At 42.0% G+C, this 20098-nt stretch overlaps 1 protein-coding gene across 2 annotated transcripts in view; it reads right to left on the reverse strand.

Moving 5' to 3' along the window:
- The window catches only part of LOC311134660 (ras association domain-containing protein 7-like), a 53412-nt gene extending 40328 nt beyond the window's left edge, over window positions 1-13084 (reverse strand). For both annotated transcript variants that reach the window (XM_084168406.1, XM_084168408.1), the window contains exon 1: window positions 12861-13084. The gene's annotated coding sequence lies outside the window, so the exon portion shown is untranslated. The remainder of the gene's footprint in view (window positions 1-12860) is intronic.
- Between the last annotated feature and the right edge of the window lie 7014 nt (window positions 13085-20098).

The raw sequence follows: 20098 nt of genomic DNA on the forward strand, positions 1-20098 counted from the left end.
TAAGAAGAGGGAATAATTAAAAGGGAAAGACAGAAGAGAGAGAGGAAGAGAGCGAGGAAGAGAGAGAATGACGAAAAGAAAACTGAAAGAGCGAAACAGAGAGAAAGAAAGGGGGATGAACTGGAAGCCAGTGAGTGACAAAAGGGGCCAGGCAGTGAAGAGGCCACCAGACCAGAGCCTGTCCTGTCCCCATTGTCCTCCTCATCTCTGCTCGGGGGGGCTGGATTCTAGTCCAGCTCAACTTTAACCCCCCGCCTGCCATCACGCCCTTTGACCTGCCAACAGCCCCACTGTGCTTGAGGTACACGTTGTCCTTAACCACAGATCTAGGGCCAGCATACCCTAACCTTAGGCCTAACTATTAGGAGGATGGGAAAATATCTGACCCTGTATCAGTGGTTAAGGAGAAGAGTCCCATATCCTCCCTGTATTTCCCACGGCTGAGAGGATTAATGCTCTCTCTACACCACCGTGTGAGCCGGATGATAAGTGCTACAGCTTCAGTTAGTCCCATGTTCTGAAACAGCTGAACTTCACATTATTATCCATTGTTGACACGTCACCATTCTGGTGCTGTCGACTGGTCTGCTGATGATAACACTGTCACAGGTGGCTGGTGTACCATGTCATTTGATCAAAACTATCAAAACTAGTGCTGTAAAAGTGCTGTGCACAGAATGTGATCATTCACACTTCAGAGAGGACTAGGCCTGATTTCCAAAAGCTAATGTGTAGGGCCTAAGGAGAGTGAAATAGATGGGCTGATCAGAAAAGATTGCTATATATTTGCACTCACGCATCCATCACCTTTTCAGCAACACTTGAGCACATGATCAGTTTCACAACACATCCTTGGCCCACTAAATTACCCTCTTTCAGCGGTAAATGCTCTCTTTCTCCCAAGCCAAATAATTTACCATGTGCAAATGGCCCTATTTCACCGCTGTGACAGTCGCTATGACAGATTGCTGATTAACCACCAATATAGTGTGTGTGTGTGTGTGTGTGTGTGTGTGTGTGTGTACATACTAGAACAGAAAGGTTTAAACAGCTAGGATTGATTTATTTGAAGTGGGTAATGGGGAGTTCTGACTGGGAATGAACTGCTCTGTAATAGCCCTGTATTGGCTGCTGCATGAGGGTTTTAGTAATAGCCGTTCCATGGATCTCAATCTAGCATGGATATTTAGGCTACATAGATACAGCAGCAGGCATAGATACAGCACCTAGCCTATTTAAAAATTAGGTGTATCCCCAAAATGAACCATCAATGACCTATTGCATTGTAGCCTAATAGCACTGTAATAAAATAAAATAGTATTTGTCACATGCTTCGTAAACAACAGGTGTAGACTAACAGTGAAATGCTTACTTCCCAACAATGCAAAGAGAAAATTGTAAAAATAATAGAAAAATAATAACACAAGGAATAAATACACAATGAGTAACGATAACTTGGCTACATACTCAGGGTACTAGTACCGAGTCGATGTGCAGGGGTACGAGGTAATTGAAGTAGATATATACATATACACTACATGACCAAAAGTATTTGAACGCCTGCTCGTCGACCATTTCATTCCAAAATCATGGGCATTAATATGTAGTTGGTTCCCCCTTTGCTGCTATAACAGCCTCCACTCTTCTGGGAAGGCTTTCCACTAGATGTTGGAACATTGCTGCGGGGACTTGCTTCCATTCAGCCACAAGAGCATTAGTGAGGTCGGGCACTGATGTTGGGCGATTAGGCCTGGCTCGCAGTTGGCGTTCCAATTCATCCCAAAGGTGTTAGATGGGGTTGAGGTCAGGGCTCTGTGCAGGCCAGTCAAGTTCTTCCACACCGATCTCGACAAACCATTTCTGTATGGGCCTTGCTTTGTGCACGGTGGCATTGTCATGCTAAAACAGTAAAGGGCCTTCCCCAAACTGTTGCCACAAAGTTGGAAGCACAGAATCGTCTAGAATGTCATTGTATGCTGTAGCATTAAGATTTCCCTTCACTGGAACTAAGGGGCCTCGCCCGAACCGTGACAAACAGCCCCAGACCATTATTCCTCCTCCACCAAACTTTACAGTTGGCACTAGAGAACGTGTTTCCACTGCTCCAGAGTCCATTGGCGGCGAGCTTTACACCACTCCAGCCGACGCTTGGCATTGCGGATGTTGATCTTAGGCTTGTGTGCGGCTGCTCGGCCATAGAAACCCATTTCATTAAGCTCCCGACGAACAGTCCTTGTGCTGACGTTGCTTCCAGAGGCAGTTTGAAACTCGGTAGTGAGTGTTGTAACCGAGGACAGACGTTTTTTATGCACTACGCGCTTCAGCACTTGGTGGTCCCATTCTGTGAGCTTGTGTGGCCTACCACCTTGCGGCTGAGTCATTGTTGCTCCTAGACATTTCCACTTCACAATAACAGCACTTAGAGTTGACAGGGGCAGCTCTAGCAGGGCAACATTTGATGAACTGACTTGTTGGAAAGGTGGCATCCTATGACGGTGCCACGTTGAAAGTCACTGAGCTCTTCAGTAAGGCCATTCTACTGCCAATGTTTGTATGGCTGTTTGCTCGATTTTATACACCTGTCAGCAACAGGTGTGGCTGAAATAGCCGAATCCACTAATTTGAAGGGGTGTCCACATACTTTTGTATATATAGTGTAGGTAGGGGTAAAGTGACTAGGCAACAGATTAGATAATAAACAGTAGCAGCAGCGTATGTGATGAGTCAAATAGGTTAGTGCAAAAAGGGTCAATGCAGATAGTCTGGGTAGCTATTTGGTTAACTAATTAGGAGTCTTATGGCTTGGGGTAGAAGCTGTTCAGGGTCCTGTTGGTTCCAGACTTGGTACATGTTAGATTAATTTGGATTTTAAGAATAATGACTAAAGGATTTCACCCCAAACAAAGTATAAATGTTAGAATTATCATGTAGTGTCAACCCACTAACAGAGGGGGCGGTACTAAACATTCAAGGGGGAAGGCGTAAACTGTTTAGAAAAGTCACCTAAAGGTGGGAGGAGTCAAGTCCAGGAGGTATAAAATCGTCTGTTTGTGTCTTTGGCGGGAGAGCTCTCCATGAATAAACATACAAAAAATCCTTCTTCGTGGTTGTGGACCTTGAATCATTGATGATTAAAACCAGAGCCTTACAACCTCTGGTAATGATTCAAGCTTAGGTTGAATTAGAGATAGAAATTCACATGACAGATTGGTCCTTTGAGCGGAGCTTAAATACGTCTATCGTTCTAAGGACACCGAATCCGTGCACGGCCGGGTGATTGCATCCGTGGAGAATAGTCCTGGCCTTCGACGTTAAGGTTATAAACAGGCCGGTGATTAATCTTTATGAACGATAAAGACGTTAACAAGTTTGAAAAAGCATTTAAATCCAAACTGCAAGGGAAAGGTCAGTAATTTTTATTCATGGATTTTGGTGAAATGATTTGAACTTGTATGAGAATAGTGATTCTTGTGAGAGGGCAGAGAATAGTTACCAAAATCGCAAAGGAAGTAATAATTATTACGAAACAGGGAGGGTCCGCAATTGACCCTAGGTAAATAGCTATTACAAAAATAAACTAGTCCGAAATGACATGGAGTGAATTGCAATCACAAATGTAAACTAGTTAATATTGTCATTGTACGAATTGCAGTGTAACAGTATAAACAGGGAGATAATTATCATAGTGTGAGATAGATGAGTCGGGAGTAGCGTATACGACTGGGGATTTGCTAGAACTTTACAAATAAGTTTAGCAAATGATTGTATAAGGTCGTATATGTGTGAGACTTAATCCATCGGGAGACGTGATAGTTATTTCAAGGAAGGAGCTAAAAAAATAAGTCGCGTGAGAAAAAATGGTTATCGACCCCTTTCATGAAACCGGAGTTTTAAATGAAAAACTCTGGGTTAGGGGTTAAATAATTTTAAATGGTTAATTACAAAAGCAGATCATACATTGGCTCAAGAGACGCACTAAAATAATAGCTCCTAGAATAATAATTCTGGGAATTATTACTAAAGGGGGGATTTTTATTTTTCCGCCATGGGAAATAAAACTTCTAAAGAGATCGAAGAAATATGTGTTATGGATCCATTTGGGAGAAGAGGTATGAATTTATTGGGCATCTCGAAGTAAAAAAGTTAGTAGGCAGATGCATATAAAATGAATTTGAAAAAACAGCGAAAGGAGGGGCTAGAGACAGCGAGTGTTTTTTTAAGCGCGAAAGTGCTTTAACGGTAACAAAGGAAAATATTTGAAAAAATGATTCGTGTCAATTAAGAATTGGCTAAAAACACCACAAAGCGATTATTTGAGAGGTACCTATAAAGTCCAACGATGCATATGTATGAACTTTCGCACTCAAACGTAGACGTACGTAATGAGTGAGAAAGTAGAGAATATTTACATTTGCATTTTTGGCCATTTGGCAGACGCTCTGGTCCGGAGCGACTTGAAGAACCAATAGAGGGTTGCAGTGAGCTATTCTGTTGTGTTGGGCATTTGAATGGCATAAGGTGAAATATGTGTGTATGAGGGAATTCAACGGCGGGTATGAATGATAACCGGATACTACTTAGTATTTGGTTGGTTAAATGCTGAATAAGAGATTTGAGGCGTGGTTATGGGGTAACTAGGAAGACGCACTTATTCAATGGGGAATGGGTGTAGGGAGAGAGAGTTTTTTTACGTGTATTAAAAGTTGCATTAGATAGCTTTAGTAATATTCTAAATAGGTCTATGAAAATATGTTACAAGTACGAATGACATTATTTCCTAAGAAGGTAGATTGTAGGGAAGTTTCCCGCGCCTCCCCCATAATGTAGGATGGAGAGGGGGAGGAGGTGAGACAGTACATAGTTTAAATGGTAGGAATGTCATTAAGTGTATGCTGATAAACGATATCAAGTGTTTGTTTTATTGATTAGGGCCGAATCAGAGAGAACAGTTGAAGAAATTGGATGGCGAACTGAAGTAGCGATAGAGCTGTGAGGGTTGAGTTGAGGACAAGGAGAATGATTTGTGGCTCTGGTTGGCGGGAAAAAGGAGAGGCAGAGACAGACTTAGAGAGACAGAGGAAGTTAGAGAGGGAGAGAATAAAAGAAATAGAGAGAAGGAAACTGTTTAGGTTTGAAAAACAAGCAGGCTGAGAGACAGAGACAACAGTTTCTGGAGCTTGAAAAGCAGAGACTAACAGAGTAAGAAAAGGAACAGACGAGAGCAGAGTATTTAATGGCCACTAGGGGAAATAGCTGGTAGAGGTAGAACTCCAGAATAGAAGGGGAGAGAGATTTTACTAGGGGGTGGATCAAATAATTGATAATGGATCATTTGAAATGAGATCACATGTAGCAGATTTAGAGTAATCAATTAAATAATCATTGTATACTCGAGGAATTTTGAGGGATTTTCTGAAGTTAGGCAGTATTTAGGTCATAAGAGGGAGCTACCAAATTAAGTTGAGCCTAACTATCTTTGATTGTTATTTTTCAATTGGGTTTTTCAAATTAAAAAAAACACACCCAGCATGATGTTTATAAAGGGTTGTTATGTTGAATTTAGGGGATTTTCAACAGTTCATAGGTGGTGTTTACTATGCTGTGGGATGGAACGGTTTATTGGGTGATATTTGAAACTAAATTAATGGAATAAGCTGCAGTAATCAGAGGAATGTACAATCTAAGGCGAGACAACTACTGCCTAGATCATTGATTTAGCAATAGGATCAGGTAGATAAGGACTAGAAGAAAAAAAAATTAGATGAAGAATGATGAGCTTTTTGGTAAGGATAGACTGCTGTAAGGCTTGGGTACTCCATTATGTACTGCATACGGGTAAATTAAGTGATCTTATCTATGGGAAGGCAATGGCAGCCCATGGTAAAATCATTTGGAACTCTGAGGAGGAAGAACAGTTTATGTTGTTGCTCTCTTCCCAAACAGTCTTAGCTTTTCATACATATATCAGGGATGTTACCCAAATGGTAGAGAGTAAAGAGGGATATGACATTGGTCGTGATTTAAAGATGATGGGTTTTTTTTTTTGGTGGGCTATTAGAGATAACTGGGTTAATCACGAACATAGAGGTTTTTATTCTTTGTTGCTAGGCAGAATACTTAGGTGACCTAAAAATGGACTTGTCATGTCCAACAATCAGTCTTCAGGTCAAGCCCGGGAGAGCCGGGGTAGAACAGAGGTTGAACTAAACATAAGTGTTTTTACAAGATAAGAGATTGTTTGTTGGATTACTAATTGATTCTGAACTGAATGAAAGTCGAATTTAGCCGCCATAAAGACAAAGGAAGTGGGAGGAGCAATAAAGAAGCAAAAGACAATCTCAAAAATGAAAGGCATGGCAATTGGTTGATAAATTACCTAAGGGAATGTTTAGGAAGGTGAAAAAAATTGACACATAAGCAGAACTATGTGTCAAGAGGGGGGGGGGAAGAGGCTAATTGTAGGATTAAATAATATACGAAGGAGAGGACAAAATACTTTTAAAAAAAAAACATTTTTTAGATACAGTCTAAAAAGAGAATGCAGTCAGAGATTGTTACATTAATCTGAACATGTGTGAAGATAGTTTATTAACCACACCCGTATGTCAGAGGTTTTGTGCCCCACAGGTGAACTAAAGGAGAAGGTGACCCACTATCTAACCAGGTGACTGGTGAGCATCCAGTCACTAGAAGGAAAACTGGAAGCAGGCCTGTTGGGAAGGGCCCTATCAGGTTTTGTTGGTCACCGCCTTTGCCATTAGAATAGCAGAAAGAGCAACCTGGGTCCATGTTACCCACTGCAAGAAGGTAAGACCACATACAAGCACCACTTAGCACACGCAGAGTTGAAGAGCAGAACTGGGCCACAGGGTCCGGGGTTCACCTCTGTCAACGAAGATCTACCCAGACCTATCATCACTGTAGTGTGTTCCTAGGGTGTGAGTATGGGGTGGTACCGAGCAGAAGGACTCAAGACAGGAGAGGGTTGGCGGTTTTTGGGAATATGGGTGACCCTGAGCTGCATCATAGTCTCGGCAATAGTCGTGGTATGTCAAGATCCACCACCACCTCGCACCAATTACGCTATGGCCTTACCATTATTAAGAAATAAAAGGGAAGCGACCCGACATACTGACCGTCAAGGGCGAGTGATCTACAAAATAGGAGTCAGAGAAGGGTGGGGAGTAAGCTTCAACTTACTGGGCTTGCGCGGACAAATACGGATGGGATACTTGTCTAAGATTACATTTGATGGAGTCAAAAGATATGGAAAGCACAGGTACTGTCATTAATCCACTAACACCAATAGACCGAGTAGATCAGTCAAGGGATGACGGAGTCAATTCGACTAACCCGTCCACTATGAAAGATTTTCTCCAAGAATGGAACCAAGGGGAAGTGGAGGGGGTCCCTGATGAGAATCTCTGGTTAAAGTGGATGAAATACACCGCTAGGGCCTTGGGGGAGACCAATTGTTATGCATGCTCCATTGGGAGACCGACAATGTTGACCGCCCCAATGCCAAAGGCAATGTTTCCCTGTGTATTAGACCTGGGGTCCAATCAAAAAGAGCCAAATTGCACAGGGATTGGGCTGGCAAAATTGACATACTCGGCCAGCCCACCTAGATTCACTTTAACTCCTGGCGAATAACAGTGTTACAGACATAGAAATGGCACCCGTAACTTGGGTGATTTTGATGGCTGTAAGGAGATAATTAATGTGACTGATTTAGATAAGGAAGGGAGGAAAAAAATTAGGAGCCTAACCATCCCTCTGACTAATGTGTGGTGGGCATGCACTAACAAAGGGAGCATTCGGCAGACATTACCAGAGGGATGGGTGGGTACTTGTGCACCAGTATTGTTGGTCCAACCTGTAAGAATTGGTCATCAAAGACCAGTGACAGGAAGAATAATTAGGAGAAAAAGAAATAAGTCAGGAAGGAAATAGCCCAATTTGGATAGATGGTATAGGCATCCCCAGGGGTGTTCCAGACGAATACAAAGCTATGAATCAAATATGGGAGAGTTTTACTACAACATTTTTCTGGTGGGTGACAATAAACAAAAATATGGATCGGATAAATTATATCTATTACAACCAACAACGATTTATTGACCAGACTAGAGATGCAGTAAAGGGGATCTCTGAGCGATTATCCGCCATCCCGCTCATAACTTAGTAGAGGTTGGTTCTAGATCAGGCAGAAAGGGCCGGTGTCTATAGAAAGATAAGCCATTGTTGCACATTTATCCCTAACAACACCACACTGGATGGGACAGTCACCAGAGCTCTTACAGAATTAACTGCACTAAGTGAAGGATGAACTGAACTCAGAAGTTAGTACATTGTGGATAGGGTGGTTTGATGATATATTTGGTAAATGGAAAACCCTAGCAGCCACCATCTTAGGAGCGATCAGTGTTTGTATGGGTATTCTTGTATTATGTGGTTGTTGTCTTGTTCCCTGTGTCCGAGGATTGGTGAGTCAGGCGTTGGTGAAATGCAGTATCTAAACAATGATGAGAGATGGACTGACTCCGGACTCTGACCAGGGGAATGTGAAAAACGATCCTCCAGGCTTGGTGGATGACGAGGATTTGGACCCTGAAAGACCGCAATTGGATGAAATGTTTATTAGTTCTGATGTGATCTCTGAGATTAATCATGCTTGTAAAATACATTTATCCTGAATGTGGGAATATTTAGTCAAAGGGGTGGATTGTTAGATTAATTTGGATTTTAAGAATAATGACTAAAGGATTTCACCCCAAACACAGTATAAATGTTAGAATTATCATGTAGTGTCAACCCACTAACAGAGGGGGCGGTACTAAACATTCAAGGGGGAAGGCGGAAACTGTTTAGAAAAGTCACCTAAAGGTGGGAGGAGTCAAGTCCAGGAGGTATAAAATCGTCTGTTTGTGTCTTTGGCGGGAGAGCTCTCCATGAATAAACATACAAAAAATCCTTCTTCGTGGTTGTGGACCTTGAATCATTGATGATTAAAACCAGAGCCTTACAACCTCTGGTAATGATTCAAGCTTAGGTTGAATTAGAGATAGAAATTCACATGACATACATCGATACCGCTTGCCGTGCGGAAGCAGAGAGAACAGTCTATGACTTGGGTGGCTGGAGCCTTTGACAATTTTTAGGACTTCTCTGACCACCTGGTATAGAGGTCCTGGATGGCAGGGAGCTCGGCCCCAGTGTTGTACTGGGCCGTACGCACTACCCTCTGTAGCGCCTTGCGGTTGGATGCCAAGCAGTTGCCATACCAAGCACTGATGCAGCCAATCAAGATGCTCTCAATGGCAAGGGAGAGCCTTGTATGGGTTTATGTGTGTGGAGTAAAGGTGATCTAGAGCTACAGCTCGTTGAGTGCAGTCTTAGTGCCAGCATCGGTTTGTGGTGGTAAATAGACAGCTACGAAAAATATAGATGAAAACTCTCTTGGTAAATAGTATGGTCTACAGCTTATTATGAGGTATTCTAACTCAGGGATCGCACACTAGCAGGGTTAGCACCGACTTTTCGGGGTTAGCCCCAGAAACACGGTGCCAAAATAGCCAGTGTGAAACGGAGTCAAGAATAACGCCTAGAATGCTCACTGTCAAATCACAAAAGCGCCACTTTCAATTCATTTACATGCTTGTGATGCCTGTAATGTGTTCTACACGTTATTTTGATAAGTAAATTCATACTATTTAATCCTTCCATCTGAGGACAAAAAACTAAATACAGTACTTTCATCCACACAAAAACATTGGTTGCTAAGCCTAACAAAAATGGTTGCTATGCAGGCTGGGTAAGTCTTCTCAGCTACAAACTCTATTACTGGAAGAGCAGCAAATGCTCAATTTTCCTCCATTTTCATAGCTTTTCTATTTGCATTTAATTGCATATATTCATGATAATAATATTGTTGCATGATTTCTCGATCAGAAAAGTTGATGTTTTGTTCATTCACAGCATTCTCTCTGGGGCTAGATCGAATTTTAAAGGTAAAACATTGTTTACGAAGTCGTACAGGCAGACAGCAAAGTTTATACAAACCATAACTGTTGGAAATCAAATGCTAGGCCAGAAGCAAGACTAAATGTGTTAATATATGTCTTATTGCTTATGAAATTGATCGCCTGTCAGAGATAGAATGTTGGTTGCATGTTGTGTTTGTCCATTAGCCCAGGGCTTTGGAATACAAGTGTGACTCCTTAGCCCTGGGCTAAAGCTTAGCCCAGGTATAACAAATGCTTGTGTGAACACAGGCTAAGCTAGCCCAGGGCCAGTCTAGCCCGGGGCTAAGAACAATGCAGTGTGAAAAGGCCTATAGAATATTACAGTTCTTCAGGTCGTTGATAGGATAGTCTTGAGCGGAGCTGGTCCAGTTCGTTCTCTAGTGACTGTACATTCGCCAATAGAACAGAGGGTAGAGGCGGTTTATTTGCTCGCCAACATAGTCTTGTCAGGATGCCGGGTCTTCTGCCTCTCTTGCGCCTTCGCTTCCTCTTTTGAGTCCCGGGGATTAGGGCCTGGTCCGGAGTAAGCAGAACATCCAGAGCTGCCGACTCGTTGAAGTAGAAATTGTCATCCAAATCGAGGTTAGTGATCATTGTTCTGATGTCCAGAAGCTGTTTTCTGTCATAGGAAATGATGGCAGGGACATTATGTAAAAACAAAAGTTAAGATCAGCATTTAAAAAACATTGGTTAAGGAGCCTGTAAAACAGCTGCTCTCCACTGCAGCGCCATCTCAGAGGGTAGCCTAATAGCTATGGATCTGACATGCTATTTTCATTAGCCTAGTGTAGCCTAACAAAAGTAGCCTTATAACATCCTAGTATGACATCAGCCATTTCAAAATCCTAGATCCTTGACTGAACAATGAGACATTGTGTGTGAGCAATGAGCAGCACATTCTGTAAATATTGTGTTCCAGTAAAGCACAGTGACTGACTGACTGACTGTAGAGATAACCTGGAGCTGACAGGAGGAACCAGAAGTAGGGTTAGCTATGTTTTTATAGGCCTTTCAATCAGAGGAGAACATGTGAGTCACAGCACTGATAAGGCTGTGGTAGGAATACAGGCAGGTCTAAGTACACTAACACTTCACACTGTTATGACTGGGACAGAGGAAGAGAGTGAATTGAGATGCACCCAGTGAGTAGCCTAGTTGTGGCAAAGAGTACAGGAAGTCCCTCTATGGATATTTCCCCTACTGGGTGACTGGTCAACAATGACATCATGAAGTTGGAGAGTGTACTAATGTGGGATTACGCAGTGTGGGGTTATGCACTCTTGTCTACCCCAGCTAACAGTGTGTAAGGGTGTGTGTGTGTGTGTGTGTGTGTGTGTGTGTGTGTGTGTGTGTAAAGTGCTTTCTCCAGCTGGTACACAATCCTTTTTGTTTTCCCATGGAAAAGCAGCTGGACAGATGATTAAGTTTTTGGTCAATTCAGGGAGGAAGAGGGGAGGACGAGGAAGAGGAGGGCAAGGAGGAGGCAGACACACAATTGTTTCATTACAACAATATTACAAGAACCAATAGACACTTAGGGAGGGAATTCATTCATATCATGGGAAAATACACCATGAACATACCAAATTATATTTTGGGGTTTAGGCCAAACTGCAGCTCCCAAAGAAATGGAAAGATACTAAAGTGGCTCAATTCGCACGGCAATATCCTTGATTGCAGAAGTAAACTGTTACCTCCACTCCATATGAGGAGTTGGGGAAGAGCAGAATGGGAGAACTACAGATCAGGGAGATGGGATGTCAGTCCATTCTTTCTCCCTTTCTCCCTCCATCTCTCACTCCCATTTAATCTGTATCTTGCCTACATCAGCACCTATAGCAGAGAGCACAACAGAGGGGATCCTAATGCCATTAGTGATGCTGGAGGCATCCCACCACACACAAATCAAACAGACAATGCAGCCAGAGCATTACAGCATAGTACACACTACTGCCTGTCCTCAAAATACTGTAAACTGCATGTCTTGAGAGGTCACATTTCATGTTACAATAAATGTAGCCTAAGCAAACACAACAAATACAAACAGAGCAGAGTGACTACATTTTCTGTTACAACATAGCTTGCAAGCAAAAAGCCTATGACACAAACAGAGCGCCAACTAAGTTTAGCTAATGCTGAAATACTTAAATGGCATCCCACTGCCAGCTGTTGAAGTTGGCTTTTATATTAGATGTAACTTGGCCTAGGCTACATTCTGCTCTTGGTTCTACTATTAGACACTCACTCACAACAATAATGACTGCTGTTTTCCCACAGAAGACCAGTACAACAACTGGCACTCTCATTGCTATGGCTGTCTTTCTTTCATGGGCAAAATCAGAAACACCATGCACTGATAAATAGTTATAAGACTAACTTTATCTGTCTTTACCTCTCTGACAAGCACATACCAGTGTATGTAGGCCTAACGGATGTCACACTAAATCATAATTGAATTGTTAAAAAAAAAAATCTAGGTAACATTCTTTACAGTTTACAGCTGGGTTCACTGGCAGACATAAATAAATCACCTGAACTTTGAACCTTGTTAGATCTAGTACAACTTAGAAATCATATTGATGGAAATATCAAACTGATATTTACATACTCATGCAAATATGTTAATGGCAGAGAAAAATGTCTTTCAGGTGCCTCTTAATTTTCATACATTATGGCTATTCGAGTAGGCTATCTGAAACAGACAGCAAACAAACACACGCACGCACAAACACACATACACTGAGGGAGAAAGAAGTTGGCTAGCATGGCTAACTTAACATTAGCTGGCTAACACGATTGTTTTTGTGAAGGTGTTTTACCAATTTTGTCTCTTACCGGTTTATAGCAATTCGGCATAAAACTACAGAGGTCCTCGTCTCTTATTTCAGGTGTATTCTAAACCAGTTGTTTTGCCATAGAGCACATGATGCCGTTGAATCTACTCCCCACCGTCCCTGTCAGCTACTTTCTACAAATCTTCTGCATATGTATCAGTCCTGATCACCCCACTGTAAACAACAGTCTGATTGACATCTTAAAGGGGCAGTATCCAAAGATTTGGCAGACAAGTAAGAAAACAGTTTTTTCCCTGATGTTGATGATCTCATAACGTTTGAGATATTTCTCATACCTGCCTCATGCCTTTAACAGCATCCCACTTCTCCGAGTCCTAGCAACACCCCTTCTTCCAGGTCATGGCTAGAAGGGGTCCAGCTTTTGTCAAATCAACTGACATTTCGCAGCAGGTTAGGATAATTTATGCAGCAGGTTAGGATAATTAACGTAGCAGGTTATGATAATTAGTTTAAGGTTAGGAAAAAGGTTAGGGTTAGCTTAAATGCACAAATAAACATGTTTGAAGTTAATTTGACAAAAGTTTGATCCTTTCTAGCCTTGACCCTTCTCCCGCCAGTTAGTGTAGGCTGGCCTCACACACTTACAGAGGTTGAGCAATTGTCTATGGAGCTAACAACAAAAAAGTGACACAATTTGGTGACAGCAAGTTAGTTCGATGTAGGTTACTTTAATAAAAGCAACAAGTTCTTTCACAATGACAAACTGAAAGTTGTGCAATGCTTCAGTGAGTTGTCTGTGATATCAAATTGTAGCAAGTTGTAATAAACTTTTTGTAATCCAATGGTATCTGGCATCTATGGCCAAATACATTGCAAAGAGTAAACCCTAGCTAGCATCTCTAGCACTAGGCTAAGATACACGTACATGCATTGACTTGTTGGCTACTTCCATGTATCTTGATCTCAGATGTTTTTAATGCATAGAAAAACATGCACTGAAATTGTTACAGCACAGATTAGTGCAGCGGCCCACATGAGATAGGCCTGGCTACATGGGAACCAGGGATGGTGCCACAGAGAGAATGGAATTCAAAACACCTTTCTTTCTAGCCCTATTTCATACTTTGGCATAGGGGTGATGACTAGGCCTATACTAGACCCGATCCTGCAGGTTCATGCTCTACAACATTAGCAGAGTACGACCCTACCTTACACAGAAAGCGGCACAGGTCCTAATCCAGGCACTTGTCATCTCCCATCGGGATTACTGCAACTCGCTGTTGGCTGGGCTCCCTGCCTGTGCCATTAAACCCCTACAATTTATCCAGAACGCTGCAGCCCGTCTGGTGTTCAACCTTCCCAAGTTCTCTCATGTCACCCCGCTCCTCCGCACACTCCACTGGCTTCCAGTTGAAGCTCGCATCTACTACAAAACCATGGTGCTTGCCTACGGAGCTGTGAGGGGAACGGCACCTCCTTACCTTCAGGCTCTGATCAGACCCTACACCCAAACGAGGGCACTACGTTCATCCACCTCTGGCCTGCTAGCCCCCCTACCTCTACGGAAGCACAGTTCCCGCTCAGCCCAGTCAAAGCTATTCACTGCTCTGGCACCCCAATGGTGGAACAAGCTCCCCCACGACGCCAGGACAGCGGAGTCACTGACCACCTTCCGGAGACACTTGAAACCCTACCTCTTTAAGGAATACCTGGAATAGTATAACCCTATAGTATAGGCCCTCCTGTAGCTCAGTTGGTAGAGCATGGCGCTTGCAACGCCAGGGTTGTGGGTTCTTTTCCCAAGGGGGCCAGTATGAAAAATGTATGCACTCATTAACTGTAAGTCGCTATCTGACCAAAATGTAATCATTAGTCCAGCGCGCTTTCCAAATAAATCTTGCCCTGGGTTCAATATGTAATGTTGGAGGCCTTATTATTCACTTCCAAACAATGTACCTTAACCTGTCTGTGCACCTACACTGATTGATACATGTCTGATGTACACTAAAAGATCCCAGCAGCTCCTGTTAATGTTCTATGATGAATGCTTCGCTGGAATTGAATGGAATGGAATGTCCCTGTGGGCAGGATTCTGTTCCAAACTGTACATGTCTGAACTCATAGACTTATCCAACACTGGGACCTTGTTGAGCTTTGTTATTTTTCCTAGAATTGAAAACTGACATGCCTCCACCTAAAGTAACAGAACAAAGCAGGCAGCTTCCTCCTAATAATTATGTCTTAATTGCACATACTTGGCAAAGGTGCTGGTATGTCAGTGAGTGCACATATGTTATACAGTCCTATGTGGCTCAATTGGTAGAGCATTGTGCTTGCAACGGCAGGGTTGTGGGTTTGATTCCCATGGGGGACCAGTATGAAAAAATTAAAAAAGAATGAGAATGTATGCATCTACTGTAAGTTTCCCTGGATAAGAGTGTCTGCTAAAGCATAATTAGGCCACTAATTTCTTGTTTGGCATCAGGCGCAGGACCCGAATTTGTGCATGCCGCCTTGTTGGTAACTTAGGCTATGTTGTTACTTATATAGTTGTATATCGCCTTCTGTCCTGCTCTTATCAGTGGTGTGAAGTAACTAAGTAAAAATACTTTGAAGTACTACTTAAGTAGTTTTTTGGGGTATCTGTACTTTACTATTTATATTGTTGACAACTTTTGCTTTTACTTTGCTCCGTTCCTAAAGAAAATAATGGACATTTTATTCCATACATTTTCCCTGACACCCAAAAGTACTTGTTACATTTTGAATGTTTAGCAGGACAGGAAAGGGGTCCAATTCACACACTTATTAAGCGAACATCCCTGGTCATCCCTACTGCCTCTGATCTGGCAGACTCAATAAACAGAAATGCTTCATTGTAAATTATGTCTGAGTGTTGGAGTGTGGCCCTGGCTATCCGCAAATGAAAAAATTAATACAAAATGCTGGTTTGCTTCATAAATTGTAAGGAATTTGAAATGATTTATACTTTTACTTTCGATACTTAAGTATATTTTACCAATTACATTTACTTTTTACTTTTGATACTTAAGTATATTTAAAACCAAATACTTTTAGACTTTTACTCAAGTAGTATTTTACTGGTTACTTTCACTTTTACTTGAGTCATTTTCTAATAAGGTACCTTTACTATTACTCACCTTTACATTACTTATTCAGTTATTCTATATTCAGTTATTCGTCCCACATCTTCATAAATTTCTGTGCTTGGGCCGCCACTATAATCATGTTATTATCAGGGTAAGAAGGTTCATGTTTGCATGCCACAGGCCCACTGAAGCTAGGAATTGGGTGTCCCCATCTCCTTTGAGAGACTCCTCCTAAAAGGTTGTTTACTTCTAAGAAAGAATCTGAATATTTGAATGATGTGATAAACATTCAAACACTTAGACAACTTGTTTGTGCTTTAGATGTCTGGTAAATGGAGGACATTTTAATTAGTACTGTTTACTTTTTGGACATGAACCTAAACACCCTTCCTCCGCCCTCGAAAGAACATCGATGTTCTGTTGAAAGCCATCTCTTGGGAATCAGAGGCAGATTTGTGGAGGAGTGGTGCGGTGGTATAATTAGCTATTTAAATTGATATCAGAGTTCAAGCATTCCACCTGCTGTCATACCAACCGTGTCAATCATCTACCAACAACAAGGTTGTAATGATAGCGTTCCATTAACGGTAACCCAGGGTTAGGAGGGTCAAACGAATGTACTCACACCCTGATTTACAGTCTGTTACCAGGCCCTTTACTACATTCTCTGTCATCTTTATGTAGTGGTCAGCTGTTTGCATAGCAGCCTTGTGTAGTGATGCAGGGCTGTTCTCGTTTTATGGTAATGCCGATTGATGTCAGAGTGCAGTGATGGTGGGAGAATAAAAGGTATAAAACCTGCAGGCCATATATACAGTGCAACTGCTTTCCCTGGTTGGTTTAAGACTAATGACTGGTGAGCAGGTACAAGATCTCTACAACACAGATTCCAGTCAGTCACCACCAGCAGGAAGTGTTTCTCTCTCCACAGTAAAATTACAAGTCTGAGGCTACTACCTGGAGCTACCCCTGAGGTGCCCGCTCCAGCTGTCTGCAGCATTGATCTCCCTTCCTCTCTCACACACACCCTACAAGGTATCTCCTCTCAATCTACTCTCTCTCATCACTAGCAGGTAGTGTGGATGCAGACCATGTCAGACACAGCTGGTCAGAGCACAGGTGCATGATGGGAAATGGATGCACTGATAGGCTCAGATAGGATGGCAGCAAAATGTATCAGGTAAATCAGGAAAGTCAAACAAACAGCTTCTTTGTGTTATGTAAGGACAGTCTTCGTACGGTATGTTCTGTGTTTTTGCTTGTCCATGAATCCCACACAAGTCTCCTATGGAAGTGAGTAATCAAACAGTACTCTGTGGTTGTGATGACAAACTATGTTTTGTTGTTCTATGGCTCCTTTATTTCTGTCATTTTGCCAGAGACAGCAGTGAAGCAGAACTGACAGACATGTGGAGTGGAATCAGGCACTCTGTTTGCTGTGTGTGTGTGTGTGTGTGTGTGTGTCCAGGAACAGGATTGGGCTTGCTCAAATATGTCAGCTTGGTTAAAATTGTTCACCTGTTCATGGCAGTAACTAGATGAGGACACCTAGGTCCAGATCTCGGCTCGGTACCAATTAATTATAATTTGAAAACAATATTAATAATACAAATATATATTTTGTACACAAGTAAATCAATTACAGGTCAACATCTAAATATCAGAATGCTTAAATTCTTGATCTGACAGTTCTATTCACGCCTGCCTCTTTGCGAATGAGTGGAATCATGAACAGTGGTTTGCTCGTTATGTTCGCCTGTGTCCCCCAGATTTTCCTCCCAGATTTTCCTTTTTAGCAGCACATTCACCACTCTCTCAAACAGCTAACTCCTCCCTCTCGCAACACAGGCCGAGAGACGTGAAACAAACTACCCCAGCTCGCAGTCGACAATGCTGACCAATTTTAAAACCGTCCGCGGCTCCTGCATGTCTGCAGACATCCCCATTGCTGCGGGAAGTAGTTTGGGGGTGCTGCGAGAAAAAAAAAAGAGCCTGCCCTGAAGACATCTATATTGGTCCACTAATACAGGACTAGTAAAGGCCTAGTGCACTACTTTTGTGAAAAATGTATTTGAGTGTTTACCAGCATTTGTAACTTGAGTCTGATAATTATCTGTACAAAACAGTTAATCTGATAATACTTGTGGAATATAAAAATACTTACTTTATGTGTTTTCCAGTTTCTTGAAATAGTTTGCAAATGCAACTTATTTCTATGTAAAAACTGAAATGGTCTATTCATTCCTTTTCAGTAGACGCTCTTGTCCAGAACAATTTACAGTAGTGAGTGCATACATTTTCACACTGGTCCCCCATGAGAATCGAACCCACAATCCTAGCATTGTCAGCGCTATGCTCTACCAATTGAGCCACATCATCACAAACCACTTGATGTCTCAATGTACTCAATTACTGTATTGTGCATTGTTTTTCTTCATGGTGATGGAAAGTCTACAAGTACAAACCTAGATGACCAGCCTATTTACAATACAGTAATATACATTTACATGAAGTGGTTTGTAAGGATGGTAAATTAATACTGCACAAAAAGTGGTGGTTTTCCATGTTATTTGATCAATAAAAATATTTAATTTGATGTGGAAGTTTTGTGTCTTTGCCCATAACTTTGCACCTTTTGATGTACAGTTGAAGTCGGAAGTTTACATACACCTTATAAACTCAGTTTTTCACAATTCCTGACATTTTTTATCCTAGTACAAATTCCCTGTCTTAGGTCAGTTAGGATCACCAATTTAGTGGGTCAGAAGTTTACATACACTCAATTAGTATTTGGTAGCATTGCCTTTAAATTGTTTAACTTGGGTCAAACGTTTCGGGTAGCCTTCCACAAGCTTCCCACAATAAGTTGGATGAATTTTGCCCATTCCTCCTGACAGAGCTGGTGAAACTGAGTCAGGTTTGTAGGACTCCTTGCTCGCACACGCTTTTTTCAGTTCTGCCCACAAATGTTCTATAGGATTGAGGTCAGGACTTTTTATGGCCACTCCAATACCTTGACTTTGTTGTCCTTAAGCCATTTTGCCACAACTTTGGAAGTCTGCTTGGGGTCATTATCCTTTTGGAAGACCCATTTGCGACCAAGCTTTAACTTCCTGACTGATGTCTTGAGATGTTGCTTCAATATATCCACATCATTTTCCTTCCTCATGATGCCATCTATTTTGTGAAGTGCGCCAGTCCCTCCTGCAGCAAAGCACCCCCACAGTATGATGCTGCCACCCCCTGTGCTTCACGGTTGGGATGGTGTTCTTCGGCTTGCAAGCATCCCCCTTTTTCCTCCAAACATAACGATGGTCATTATGGCCAAACAGTTCTATTTTTGTTTCATCAGACCAGAGGACATTTCTCCAAAAAGTACGCTCTTTGTCCCCATGTGCAGTTGCAAACCGTAGTCTGGCTTTTTTATGGTGGTTTTGGAGCAGTGGCTTCTTCCTTGCTGAGCGGCCTTTCAGGTTATGTCGATATAGGACTCGTTTTACTGTGGATATAGATACTTTTGTACTTGTTTCCTCCAGCATCTTCACAAGGTCCTTTGCTGTTGTTCTGGGATTGATTTGTACTTTTCGCACCAAAGTACGTTAATCTTTAGGAGACAGAACGCGTCTCCTTCCTGAGCGGTAGAACGGCTGCGTGGTCCCATGGTGTTTATACTTGCATACTATTGTTTGTAGAGATGAACGTGGTACCTTCAGGCATTTGGAAATTGTTCCCAAGGATGAACCAGACTTGTGGAGGTCTACCATTTTTTTCTGAGGTCCTGGCTGATTTCTTTTGATTTTCGCATGATGTCAAGCAATGAGGCACTGAGTTTGAAGGTAGGCCTTGAAATACATCCACAGGTACACCTCCAATTGACTTAAATGATGTCAATTAGCCTATCAGAAGCTTCTAAAGCCATGACATCATTTTCTGGAATTTTCCAAGTTGTTTAAAGGCACAGTCAACTTAGTGTATGTAAACTTCTGACCCACTGGAATTGTGATACAGTGAATTATAAGTGAAATAATCTGTCTGTAAACAATTGTTGGAAAAATTACTTGTGTCATGCACAAAGTCCTAATCGACTTGCCAAACTATAGTTTGTTAACAAGAAATGTGTGGATTGGTTGAAAAACAGGTTTTAATAACTCCAACCTAAGTGTATGTA

This window comes from Coregonus lavaretus (assembly GCF_964263955.1).
Source record: "Coregonus lavaretus genome assembly, chromosome: 9".
Classification (NCBI taxonomy): domain Eukaryota; kingdom Metazoa; phylum Chordata; class Actinopteri; order Salmoniformes; family Salmonidae; genus Coregonus; species Coregonus lavaretus.